This window comes from Staurois parvus, unplaced genomic scaffold (genome assembly GCF_062004578.1).
Source record: "Staurois parvus isolate SC_StPar_1 unplaced genomic scaffold, SC_StPar_1.0 ptg000566l, whole genome shotgun sequence".
Lineage (NCBI taxonomy): Eukaryota > Metazoa > Chordata > Amphibia > Anura > Ranidae > Staurois > Staurois parvus.
Window position 1 is genome coordinate 1,789,794 of NW_028318362.1, and position 14,189 is coordinate 1,803,982.

Consider the following 14,189-nt stretch of genomic DNA (forward strand, 5'->3'; position numbering starts at 1 on the left):
GTTTTTAATTTTATAAATGTGAGTGCAATTTGGGCATTTTTATAGTTATTAAAATTTTAACACAGAGATACACTATTGGCTTTCTTTCTTATTGTTTTCATACTGTTACCCATTCATGGCTGAGCACCTGGAAGTGGCTAAGGAGGGATTTCAGGAGAGATATTTAATATCATGTCCATTAAGCTGGACTTCTAAAGTACTTTTTCTTCTTTAATTGGAGCACAATCTGTTCTTGGGATTTTTTTTTACTTTTAATTTTTTTCTTGGGACTTTTGGACTTATGTATTTATGTTTTAATTTTTATCATTTTTTATGCTGCGATTTTGGTATTCACTTTTATTGATATTTTTATCAGTGAGCAGCAGCATTTTGTTATTGAGTTGATAATATTTTCTTTGGTGCAATTTTTATATATTTTTGTGATCATGTGACTGCTGTGATTGGCTCCTGAGATCGGGAGCTTTCCGTTAGGTGTAGGTAACTGTGCGCGCTCTCAGTATAGTTCAGGGTTTTTTTGGGTATGCATATATGCGGCCTCTTGGTGTTAAGGCCCACCTACTGAGAGGCCACATATATGTGTAAGTTAATGGCACCCCCAGGTATCTAAAAACACAGCTTGTTTGTGGGTACAGAAACCATAGGGAAATCGCATGGTGCAAAAACACCATGTGATTTCCCTGCTGCTGTATTTTTAAAATGGAGCAGTAACCTTTTTCCTGCATGAAATGCAGGCAAAATGGGCTGCCATGCCCACGTGATAGTGTGAACAAGGTCTAGAAACCCAGCCTGGTACTGTCATACTCCTCTGGACAGAGAAAAAGATACAATGAAAATACATTGTGCACCATTGTGTCCTTTCCTCCTAGTCAAAGGAAAAGAGTTTTAAAAAGAAAAAAATCAGGCCTTTTTTTCCAGCAGGAACGTGAGGGAATGCAGTTCCCGTACCTCCAGCACTGAATGTATTTTATTAATTAATTTATTTATTACAGGTACTTATATAGCGCTGTCCATTTATGCAGCGCTTTACATATATACCTTTCACATCAGTATGTACTGTATGTAATGGCAAGGGGTGCTGGGGTGTGCTGGATGGTCTATCGATGGTGGCTGATGGGGGGTCTATTGTTGCTGGAGGGGATCTATTTTTGATTGGAATTTATGGTTGCTGGGGTGGTCTACTGTTGCTGGAGGGAGGGGTCTGATGTTGCTGGGAGGGATCTACTGTTGCGTGAGACATTTATTGAATCTGGCTGCTGGGTTATCTGCTATTGCTGCTGTGATCTGTTGTTGCTGGGATGGAGCCTTTTGTTGCCAGGGTGGTATTTTGTGTGTGGGTGGGCATTTTTGCTGAAGGAGTCTATTGTGGGGGGGTCTATTGTTGGTGGGGTGGGGTCCATTGTTGCTGGGGTGGTATTTTGTGGGGGGGGGGCCCATTGTTGTTGAAGGAGTCTATTGTGGAGGGAGGTCTGTTGTTGCTGGTGTGGTATTTTGTGGCGGGGGCCCATTATTTCTGGAGGAGTCTATTGTGGGGGGGGTCTATTGTTGCTGGGGAGGTCTCTGTTGTTGCTGGGGGGGCATCTATTGTTGCTGGGGGGGGCTCTATTTTACTGCTGTTCTTGTTATCATTAACAAACTCCATACAAATTACTTAGCACCACTAAATGATCCTTGCTTCTGTATTCTCAAAAAGGGGCAGTAGTGGTAGGTGGGTAGGGAGTGGCACCAAGGGGAGGTGCTCAGAGATGGGTAGGGATGACTTAGAAGATGGGAGTTCTTGCATCTATTTTCTGAGAAACCCCCCCCCCCCCCCTGAAAAACTAAACAATAAACATAACATGACTGGACAGAGCTTGATCTAGGTTTGTGTCAGGGTCAAAGGTAATGGCCAGGTTCAAAGGTCAGAAACAATGTGTTTAGGTAATACTAATACAACAAAATGTGCACTATTGTCTCTGGGCCCTACAAACAACAATATACACATTTCAGAGATTTTTTGTTGGGGGTCACAGGCAGTGTGAGAGGGAAAGAGAGGTACGGGCAGTCAGCACTGTGGAGGAGAGGTGTAGCTTTAGCTGTGTGTTCCTCTTGCTCTGCCAGTGCACAGTGGTGTATTTAGATTTTGTGCTGCCCTAGGCAACACAAAAATTGAAAGCCCCCCCAGGGAGAGAGTGTGACACTAACCAACACCCCCCCCACCCAAGAAAGACTTCCACTACCACCACCCTCCATACACTGGCCACACTACCCCCCCACCCCACCAATTGAGAAAAAGATACCTTCACAGCTCCAGACATCCCTTGGAATGATAGTCAGGATCTGCAGCCTCTCTCAGATCCCTCCTAATTCCCCATGGCACGTGTGTCTCTTCTTCTGTCCCTTCTTCCGGGCAGCAATGTTGCCCCCCTGAAAAATGCAGCCCTAGGCAAATGCTTTGTGGTAAATACACCCCTGCCTGTGCGTGCAATTCTTGGAACACTACTGTTGTAGTACAGAGCACAAGCGGGTGCACAAAGGAGACTGCTGTGGAACTCCTACAGGCCTCCATAGGTCCTGGGGGAACCTAAAGTACCAGGAGGGTGTCAGCATGGTTGGGGACACTTTCAAAAGTGAAAGTAGAGGAGTTCTTTTTAGAAAAACTGCAAACATATGTAAGTAATTATTAACTGTTATATGTTATATATATATATATATATATATATATATATATATAATAAGTCCGATGACACATTGTCAAAAGGTGACACTGCCAACTGCTACAGAGAGTGAGCTGAGGGGGCCCGTTAAATCTTTGCTATGGGGCCCCATGATTTTGGAGCTCTGCATACAGGTAGATAACAAGATGAAAAAATGAAAGCAAAGGGAAGAACATAGGTTAAGAAGTGTCGTGCCTGCTGTGCAGGACGATAAGAACCCCCTCCTCCTCCTCCTCCTCACACAAGGTAGTAAGTTACATGAGCCCAGTGAGCTGTGTGCAGGAGCTGCTGTGCTGTACACGACGGTGCTGTGTGGGCTCCCAGCTCAGGAGGGGAGAGGAGCGGGCGCAGAGATCCTCAATCACCAGTGGGAGCTGCAGACGGACAGCCAGGGAAGAGCAGAGGAAAGTGCCAGAGACCGGGAGACACAACACAGGCTGGAGGACAGGCAGAGGCTGGCTGGAGCTGGAAAACAGCAACGCAACTTGCAGCTTGTCCAGGTAAGTGCACACTGGGATGTTTCCCACACAGCAGTCCTATAGGATGAGTATGTGACCAGTACATCAGTACTATAGTATTAGTATGTGACCAAGTCCTATAGGAAGGATATGTCACCAGTACCTCAGTCCTATAGTACGAGTTTGTGATTAGTACCTCAGCTCTATAATATGAGTATGTAACCAGTACCTCAACCCTATAGTATGAATCTGTGACCAGTACCTCAGCTCTATAGTATGAGTATGTAACCAGTACCTCAACCCTATAGTATGAATCTGTGACCAGTACCGCAACTCCACAGTATGAGTATTTAACCAGTACCTCAACCCTATAGTATTAGTATGTGAACAGCACCTCAGTCCTATAACATGCGCCCAATACCTCAATCCTGTAGTATTAATATGTGACCAGTACTTAAGCCCTTTTTGTGATCAGTACCTCAGTCCTATAGTATTAGTCCGTGACCCGTACCTTAGTCCTATAGCATGTGACCAGTACTTCAGCCTATAGTATTAGTATGTGACCAGTACTTCAGTCCTATAGTATTAGTGACCAGTACTTCAGCCTTATAGTATTAGTATGTGACCAGTACTACAGTCCTATACTATGAATCTGTGACTAGTACCTCAGTCCTATAGCATTAGTCTGTGATCAGTACCTCAGCCCTATAGTATGAGTCTGTCACCAGTACCTCAGCCGTATAGTAGGAGTATGTGACCAATACCTCAACCCTATAGTATGAGTATGTGACCAGTACCTCAACCCTATAGTATGAGTATGTGACCAGTACCTCAACCCTATAGTATGAGTATGTGACCAGTACCTCAACCCTATAGTATGAGTATGTGACCAGTACTTCAGCCGTATAGTAGGAGTATGTGACCAGTACCTCAACCCTATAGTATGAGTATGTGACCAGTACCTCAACCCTATAGTATGAGTATGTGACCAGTACTTCAGCCGTATAGTAGGAGTATGTGACCAGTACCTCAACCCTATAGTATGAGTATGTGACCAGTACCTCAGCTGTATAGTATGAGTATGTGACCAGTACTTCAGCCGTATAGTAGGAGTATGTGAAAAGTACCTCAACCCTATAGTATGAGTATGTGACCAGTACCTCAGCTGTATAGTATGAGTATGTGACCAGTACCTCACCTGTATAGTATAAGTATGTGACCATTACCTCACCTGTATAGCATTAGTCAGTGACCAGTACCTCAGCTGTTTAATAGGAGTATGTGACCAGTACTTCAGCTATACAGTATGAGTATGTGACCAGTACCTCAGCTCTATAGTATTAGTCAGTGACCGGTACCTCAGTCCTATAGTATTAGTCAGTGACCGGTACCTCAGCTCTATAGTATTAGTGACTGGTACCTCAGTCCTATAGTATTAGTCAGTGACCGTTACCTCAGCTCTATAGTATTAGTGACCGGTACCTCAGTCCTATAGTATTAGTCAGTGACCAGTACCTCAGTTCTATAGTATGAGTATGTGACCAGTACCTCAGCTCAATAGTATTAGTATGTGATAAACACAGTAGCCAGTAAACCTATAGAATAAGTCTGAGACCAGTACCTTTACTATAGGAGGAGGCTGCGACCAGCACAGTAGCCTAAAGGTTTAGTCTGTGACCTGTCCCTTAGCCCTATATTTTGAGTTTGTGATCGATGTTTCAGTTCCATAGTATGAGTCTGATCAGCACAGTAGCCAATAGCCCTGTATAAAGAGTCTGCGACCAATCTCTTAGTTCTCTATTATGAGTTTGTGACCAGTACTTTAATTCCATAGTATGAGTCTGTAACCAGCACAGCAGTCCCGTAGAACCAGTCTGTGACCAGTACAATAGCTAATGACCCTATAGGATGAGCCTGTGACCAGCGATGAAGCCCTATAGGATGAGTCTGTAACCAGCACAGTAGCCAGCAACACTATAGGATGAGTATGTGACCAGCGATGAAGCCCTATAAGGATAGGTCTGTGACCAGCGCAGTAGCCAGCAACACTATAGGATGAGTCTGTGACCAGCGAAGAAGCCCTATAGGATGAGTCTGTGACCAGTGAAGAAGCCCTATAGGAAGAGTCTGTGACCAGTGTTGAAGCCCTATAGGAGGAGTCTGTGACCAGCACAGTAGCCAGCAACACTATAGAATGAGTATGGGACCAGCGATGAAGTCCTATAGGATGAGTCTGTGACCAGCGAAGAAGCCCTATAGGATGAGTCTGTGACCAGCGATGAAGTCCTATAGGATGAGTCTGTGACCAGCAAAGAAGCCCTATAGGATGAGTCTGTGACCAGCGATGAAGCCTTATAGGATGAGTCTGTGACTAGCGATGAAGCCCTATAGGAAGAGTCTGTGACCAGCACAGTACCCAGCAACACTATAGAATGAGTATGGGACCAGCGAAGAAGTCCTATAGGATGAGTCTGTGACCAGCGATGAAGACCTATAGGATGAGTCTGTGACCAGCAATGAAGCCCTATAGGATGAGTCTGTGACCAGTGATGAAGCCCTAAAGGAGGAGTCGGTGACCAGCACAGTAGCCAGCAACACTATAGAATGAGTATGTGACCAGCAATGAAGTTCAATAGGATGAGTCTGTGACCAGCGAAGAAGCCTTATAGGATGAGTCTGTGACCAGCGAAGAAGCCCTATAGGAAGACTCTGTGACCAGTGATGAAGCCCTATAGGAGGAGTCTGTTACCAGCACAGTAGCCAGCAACAATATAGAATGAGTATGGGACCAGCGATGAAGTCCTATAGGATGAGCCTGTGACCAGTGAAGAAGCCCTATAGGATGAGTCTGTGACCAGCGATGAAGTCCTATAGTATGAGTCTGTGACCAGCAAAGAAGCCCTATAGGATGAGTCTGTGACCAGCGATGAAGCCCTATAGGATGAGTCTGAGACCAGCACAGTAGCCAGCAACACTATAGAATGAGTATGGGACCAGCGAAGAAGTCCTATAGGATGAGTCTGTGACCAGCAAAGAAGCCCTATAGGATGAGTCTGTGACCAGCGATGAAGCCCTATAGAATGAGTCTGTGACCAGCGATGAAGCCCTATAGGATGAGTTTGTGACCAGAGATGAAGCCCTATAGGAAGAGTCTGTGACCAGCGATAAAGCCCTATAGGATGAGTCTGTGACCAGCGAAGAAGCCCTATAGGAGAAGTCTGTGACCAGCGAAGAAGCCCTACAGGAAGAGTCTGTGACCAGCGATGAAGCCCTATAGGAAGAGTCTGTGACCAGCGATGAAGCCCTATAGGAGGAGTCTGTGACCAGCACAGTAGCTAGCAACACTATAGAAGGAGTATGTGACCAGCGATGAAGTCCTATAGGATGAGTCTGTGACCAGCACAGTAGCCAGTAATCCTATAGGATGAGTCTGTGACAATATAGCAGCCCCATATGAGTGCCATACATCCAGCAGGCAGGAATGACACACAGTAGCAGAGTATAGCTGTGCTCTATAGTTTAGAAGACTTGCTATATGCAGATCACATTTTCCATAGAATTAGTGTGAGCTCTCCCTTGGCATGTCATGTTCAGAGGTTTGCTGTATGTGCTGGAACAGATTGCCTTTCATGAAGCGTGACTAAGGATTTTTGCTGGGGTTGTAATGTGGTTCATGTTGATGTGTGGTACCATTTCATGTTGGTTACAATATGGTGTGCACATGCTTCCATTAGCAGATGGTTATTGGTTCCCAGGCTCTGTGTCATTGAAAAGGCAATTGTATTTGTGTTGTGCCAGAACACTTTGACCAAAACACACGTCCTTTGGCACATGGGTATGCTTCCATACTCCAGTGCTCTAACAGGATGTGCCATCCTGTTCTGCTCCTATGATTTACTGTCATTACAGTTGTATCAGGCACCTTCTGTATACAGCACATCAAACTTAGCAAAAAAGTTTATTGATCAGAACTCTGCAGGGACGTTGTACTAAACTACATGCATTTATAAACTAGATCAGCAGACTCCTGTTTGCAACTATGTTAAGTGAAGGAATAATATACTATACATCAGATTATTTATAATCTTCAAATTTATTTTTATTTATAGCCTTTTTTTTTTTGCACACTCGTTTAAAAAATAATTTTAGGCCTGAAGATTAGTTTAAATCCCCAAATATTATATACAGTATTTTCTGAAAGACAAGACCCTGCAGAATAAAATGACAGTAGCTGCTCATTTTTCTCTTTACACAATAATAACGCAGTGGTTTATCAACACAAATTTTCAGTTTAAAAAAAACCATTAACCACTTGTCCTCCAGAGGATTTACACCCCTTAATGACCAGGCCTCTTTTTGCTACTTGGCGCTGCTGCACTAATTCAACTGATAATTGCGTGATCATGCAATACTGTACCCAAACAAAATTTTTTTCACACAAATAGAGCTTTTTTTCTGTGGTATTTGATCACCTGTGCACTTTTTATTTATATATACGTGATTTTGCGCAGCGGTGCTGACCTGCCGCAGTAAATGCACTGTGGCTGGTCGGCAAGTGGTTAAAGCTAATTTTTGGGCATTCAGTATATTAATTTTTTGTCAAAATATAAAAGATGAGGTTCTGCCAAGTAAACTGATACCAAACATGTCAAGCCTTATAATTGAGCAAGCCCATAACTTCTGTACCCAAAATCTTCTGTAGGCAACACTTTAAAATCCTCTACAGGTCATCGGTTTAGATTTAACCATGAATAATTGCCCTAGAATTATTGCTCTCACGCTGGCGTGAGGGGCAATATACAAAGCATGTGTAGCACAATCATAGGGGTGTACATGGGGGTGGCATGGGCTTAAAATGTTTGGGGGGATTTAGGGGTTGGGTACAACAAATTTTTTTACATATTTTTTTCACATTATTATTCATCACATAGGGGACCAAAAGTCCCATATGTGATAGCATTTTCTTTAGACAGGTTTTCTTTAATTAGAGCCTATAACATATGAAGGTGGTAGCAAAAAGGTTAAAGTACAAATAAAGGAAACTCATTTTTTATTATTTTGTATAGAATAAGGGAAGGTTATAATCCCTGGATGTTTTTCTTGCCATCTGTATTCCATTGGGGAAATTTAATTTAATTTCCTGTCCCATAGCCAAAACAGGACATGAAAGGAAATCTGTCCAATGTGAGGGAAATTCCTGGTTGTTAGAAGGAGTGTTTCAATTGGAAGATTTCCCCCCCTTCCTGTTCTGGTGTCAACCCGAAGTTTGGGATTTTGTTTCACTTTCAGTAATAGCTGTAAATAAGACAAATGGAGAGGAGGAATCGAAAGCACAGACAGCAGTAAAATCCTGACTGGTGTACTGTTTCTTCTCCACTTCTGCCAAAACACTTTTTCCTGGTGCCTACATGTCAGCTTACCTGTGATAGAAACCCTCCTTCAGCACTAGTAAATATCATTAAAAAGAAAGGTCAAGGGCCCCTGTCATTTCTCCTTTTTTTCATTATACTTCATGTACCAGTAAAGTAAAGCAACCATCTTCCTACATCCCTCTGGGTTCAGTTTCTCCCAAATGTAATCCCAGTTCTTGGGTTTGCTCCTGCATGGGCATAAGGTGATCAGCAAGCTCTTTACCTCTCCACGATTAAGTCAATGATGTTCTCCATTTGGCCCACACTTGAGAACTCCTCTTGAGTCACAGTAATAATAGTGGATACTCTGTAAAAGTTTGGATGCATTTTCAAGCACATCAAGAGACAGAGAGAAGATCCTTGAAGCGATAACATCTCCCCATTTTTCAGCTTCTCATTGTCTAAGGCCGCATTCACACCAGTGTGCAGAGACATCAGTTAGGGAGATGCTACTTGACCTACTACTACTACCCACATGGTCCACACCATGACACGGGCGGCCATCTTTGGAATTGTGTATTGCACCATGTAAGTGCTTCATTTGTCTATTACTCCTTAATAAAAGTTATCACACTATCGGAAGCCTCTCTTTTGGGTTTATTTCTGAGCCCTGAAGGTGATTCCTGTTCCTTGAGCGCACACCGCACCCCTGGAGGTCGCTGACATTAGGATTCCACCACATACTGGATGATCGTTTATTCCACTGGACACCTGGGAATTCCATATTTGGAGAGGACGCAGATGATCCTGGTGACCACAGCAGAGACGACCACTGTTCCGGCAGGTTCCCTGATCCATTGACCAGGAGTAGGTCATTTTACTCCAATGCGCTATTATCTGCGCTATCTGGTTAGTGCATTCTACAGCCACACTTCCTACCACAGAAGTCACAGATTTATTTACGTCACTCCTATGATATATTGACTTTGACACCTATATCACCATTTACACCTTCTTAACCATGAGAATGTTGTAGTATTGGTTGCTTTGATTATTACCTTTATGCTAGCTGCGTTTATACCTAATTAGGTGGTCACACCTCATCGTGAGACAGATCTTTATACTCTAGCGCTGCATGTTTTTTGTATGTGACTGTTGTACCACGAGGCGTTTTGGAGGCTTGCCTTTCATGCCAGCTGCTTTTATATTTCGCTCTAATATTATCCAGCGCTCGTTACACCCCCTTTTTATCTACATCAGTTTTTCTGAACACCTTCTGCAGGGGAGCAACAAAATCAATTGTCCTCTCTGTGCCCTGTTCACACCACAACACTATAATCACGTGCAGATTTATTCTGCACAGGAATCTGCAATATGTATAAAACTCATTGCACTGCACATGAAAACAGATGTAACCTGGTGTCTCTGCAAGTGAAATCTGCATGTCAGTTTCTATCCGCTTTCATGCGTGTATGGTGTTAACAAGCCCTAAGTCTTTTAGGGACAATGTCAGCATGTATTCTGTTGATTCCCTGGGCAAACTGGCATTGAAAACTGTTTTCACATAGGACACAGTGGAAAAAACAGCATCTCGGCAAACTGATTAGGAAATTTCCCTTCATGCGCAAGAGTCTCTGGTGGTGGACACAAAGGTAGTCAATGGCGAAATCTGTTAACTTGGACCAAAGTTACGACAGCCACCAACCTTTGCAAGGTTGGTGGCACAGCTAGCTCACTTTAATTACAAGATCCAATACAAGCTAGGAGGCCTACACAGCAATGTGGACGCTCTATATTGATTCTCTGTAGAGCAGCCTCAGGGGGAAGAGGATCTAAAAGTAGTCCCAATTTTAGCCTAGCAGAAACTGGCCAAGAACATGTTGGTGATTCATGCTGCCCAGATCCCCCCCAATGCAGTGGAAGTTTACACTCCAGAAAGATGAGCCACATTTAAACAGCAGGACCTAGAAATTTTCCCAGATGTGGCGGTTACTGTCCAGGCGCAAAAAGTCCTCTGCAATGGAGCATCTCTGGCTGCCAGTGATTATTCGGCAATGAGACCAGCTAGAGATATGACATCCCTGCAGGAGATATCCAAATTGTGGTCCCTCAGTCAGTTGCACAGAAAATCTGCATGCATCCATAGGGCACTTTAAAGCAGAGCACACATAAAATCATGCCAGATGGTACTTTTAAGGCCTAGGGCTGAACAACTGTGTGCAGCAAGCTTGTTAACAATGCTTGAGTTGTACTTTGCACAAAGCACCCATGGAACAGATCACGCCCATGGTAATCTCCATGTCTGAACCCTTTGAGCTCCTCACCATGGACTTCCTGATGGTAGCTGCCTCTTCTTCCAGCCTTTATTACACCATAGTAATTATAAACCAGTTCTCCATGTTTGCTATAGTTTTTCCCACCCGAGACCAGGCTGCTATCACCACAAATAAACTATTCAAGACTTATGTGGTTCAACCTTATGGATACCTGAAGTGAATCCTGAAGTGAAGTGAAGTGAATCCTGTCAGATCAAAGCCCTCATTTTGAATCTCAGATGTTCTTAGAGCTGTGCTGGCTCAGTGGGATTCCCAAGTCTCACATCACCCCATATCATCTACAGGGCAATGGGGCCTATGAGTTCTTCAACCGCACTCTTCTTAACATGTTGGAGCACGGGCATTGGGAGTGGTGGTGCCAGCATATGGGAGAATTTGTCTAGGCCTACAATCACATAGTACACTGAACCAATGGCTATCCTCAACATCTTTCAACACCTTTCTTCCTGATGTTTGGGCATAGTGGTTATATGCCTGTGGATTTCCTGCTGGAGACGTGGGAGTCTATACCTCTTTGTAAACAAATGACTGGGTCCAGAACAGTGGCCCTGGCTGCAAAGGGTTAGATAAGAGGTTATAGAATGACATCAGGAACTAGCAGAAAAGGCTGTTATTGACCTGTTACCCTTGAGACCAGGAGACAGGGTACTTGTCAATAACCCCAAATCTAAATGCAGCAGCAAGCTGGAGCCCGGGAGGGAAGGTAACCCATATAGAGTGGCAAAAAAACCTTCCCTGCCCAGTAAATGACATGGCTGAGGGTCAGGGAAGAGCTTGTGGACCCAGCTGTGGACACCGAGGACACTGCTGAAGGCACATATGGGGGTGAGGATGCTATGCCTGGTCATAATAACCTACAGATACCTAAGGTCTCTAAGCAACCTTCCTCTTTGGAGCCTGTTGATGATACTGTGGACAATGTCAAGATACATCTTTCTCTGAGGTTCACCAGAGGACAGTTATCTGACACGTTTTCTGACTATGCTGTGTAATGTTTCACTGTACATGTGTTTATTATGCTTTTTATTGTGATTACTACTGTGCTTCCTGCTGACTTTTGCAAAAAACTGCATCTGTTAAGAGGAGGGGTATGTAGGTAGGTGTAGTTCTCATTTGATTTAGCAGGTGGCATCTGGCCACTGGGTAGATGGATAGCAGTCCCAGAATCGCAATAGTTTATCACGGTACTGCAAGCACCTCGAAATCTAAAGGGGTTAAAATTCTCCTATGTAGCCAAGTTTCCAGGAAAGAGGACAAGGCCGTAGCAGTCAATGAAGACAGACTTCTAATAGTCAAAGGGACCTTTTACCAATGTAAATCTACCCTAATAAGCATGTATCTACCTAATGACAACCAGATCAGGACTCCAAAATCCTACCTCAATCGCATTCACCAACAAAAAGAGGGCATGTTTATTATAGTCCTTGACTCTTTCCTGGACACCTCCCATAATTCCTCCCACCTATTCTCGGCCAGAGGATCCAGAAAAACCTCCACGTCTATAACTTGATAGACACATGGAAGGAGATTTATTATAACTGGTGCACACAGAATCTGGTGCAGCTGTGGATAGTAATCAATCAACTTCTGACTTATTCAATTAGGCTTTGACAATAAAACCTAGAAGCTTATTAACTACTATGAAGAGCTGTACCAGATTCTGCGTGCACCAGTTTTAGTTAATCTACCCTATGGATAACCTCCAGTGTGCACAACAGAGTTTATACATTTTGCTTGCACTCCCACAACACCTACTCCAGCATTGATGACATTTTTATTGAAAAAAATAACACCCTTCCCTATTTATCACTACAGCCATTTCAGATAATGCTCAGCCATTTCAGATCATGCACTTACCCACTGCACTTTGACCCTTGGAGACCCACATTGAAAATGCTGGCAGTGGAAATCCATGACTCTGCCTACAAACCTTTAGTCTCACAAGATCTCACATTATTTTTCCCCACTAACACTGAGCAAAACTCCTCACTATTGTCAATCTGTGAGGCCCACAAGTGCTTTCTCAGAGGCACTCTTATCGGGCTGGGATCCCAAAGGAAAAAAGTCCTTGCTAACAAACTGGAGCCTTTGCTGACCAAATTAAAAGATGTAAAAGCTGTCACAAAAAACTTCTTGCCCAGAATGCTGGCACCCAAATAAAATCACTCTCAGAAAAACTAAACATTCTTCTTACAGATAAAATTAAAGTGCAACTGGTCAGATGCCGTACTTTTTATAATGAATATGGCAATAAACCAGGCAGGATGTTGGCCAAGGCCCTGAGAACTGTTGGAGCTCTTGTTGGCAAGTGGATTTGTAGAAGCATACAACTCCATCAGACAAGGCCACACATTCCCTCATGATGCTCTACAAGCTCTAATCACTAATACCTAAGGAAGGGAAATACCCCCAACTTTGCCATAGTTACCAGCAAATATCCCTTTTGAACTTTGATCTAAAGATTTTGACTACAATCCTGGCCTCCAGATAGATCCCTTACATTCCAGGTCCTAGTCACCAAGACCAATTCTTTGCACCAGATTTAAACTTTATGAAACAACTAAGTTCTCCCGTCAAAATAAATATTCTGCCTACATCAGAAACTATGTCCACTTACCCTTTTCGAACACCTCTGTATAGACAAAAGACCTTTAAGGCATTGCCAGTCTTTGTCCTACTCCATGCTGACCTCTGACTCACAACAGCAAGACTTTCCTTTTTGACGTAAATGGGAAAATTGAATTATGGACCTAGTTTACACATTCCCAGATTCTCCTGTTTGCCCATAAGGCTAAGAAGAAAGAAAAAAGAAAACTGGTGCACAATTATGGTACAAAACTCTACATCTACAAAAGATTGACCCATGCATATCTCTGCTATGTTGGAGTTGTCAACAAGATTCTGGTACTGTACTTTGTATTTTCTTGGAATGCCCCATCTACCAGATGCCTGTACGAACGTCAAAGCCACTATCCACAGGATGACAGATGTGCCCATGGTAGATTACCCAGTGGTCCTTTTGTTACATGTCACTCCAATGTCCATTACGCTCTACAAAAACTCTCTTTGCAGCTCCTCAGTGGTGCCAAGGCCTGCATACCAGCCATGTGGAAAACTCTCTCTCCACCCACTGTTGAGCAGTGGCTAGATTGAGTGGCTGACATACAGATAATGAAGCAATTAACAGCTGATGTGAAAGAACAATCAGAAAAACACTTCAAAATTTGAATCCCCTGGTTCCTATATAGAGATTCTGAAAATAACGCTTAAATGGGTCACCAAGGTGGTGAGCTGAGGAGGACCCCCTGTAGCAATCATGCCCACAGAGATGGACGCAGTCCTCCATTTTGT

General features: G+C 43.5%; 1 protein-coding gene across 1 annotated transcript in view; it reads left to right on the forward strand.

Annotated features, from left to right (window-relative positions):
- The first annotated feature begins 2,967 nt into the window (after nucleotides 1–2,967).
- BMPR1B (bone morphogenetic protein receptor type 1B) overlaps nucleotides 2,968–14,189 on the forward strand; it is a 658,563-nt gene continuing 647,341 nt past the window's right edge. Inside the window, exon 1 of the mRNA XM_089691636.1 lies at nucleotides 2,968–3,193. The gene's annotated coding sequence lies outside the window, so the exon portion shown is untranslated. The remainder of the gene's footprint in view (nucleotides 3,194–14,189) is intronic.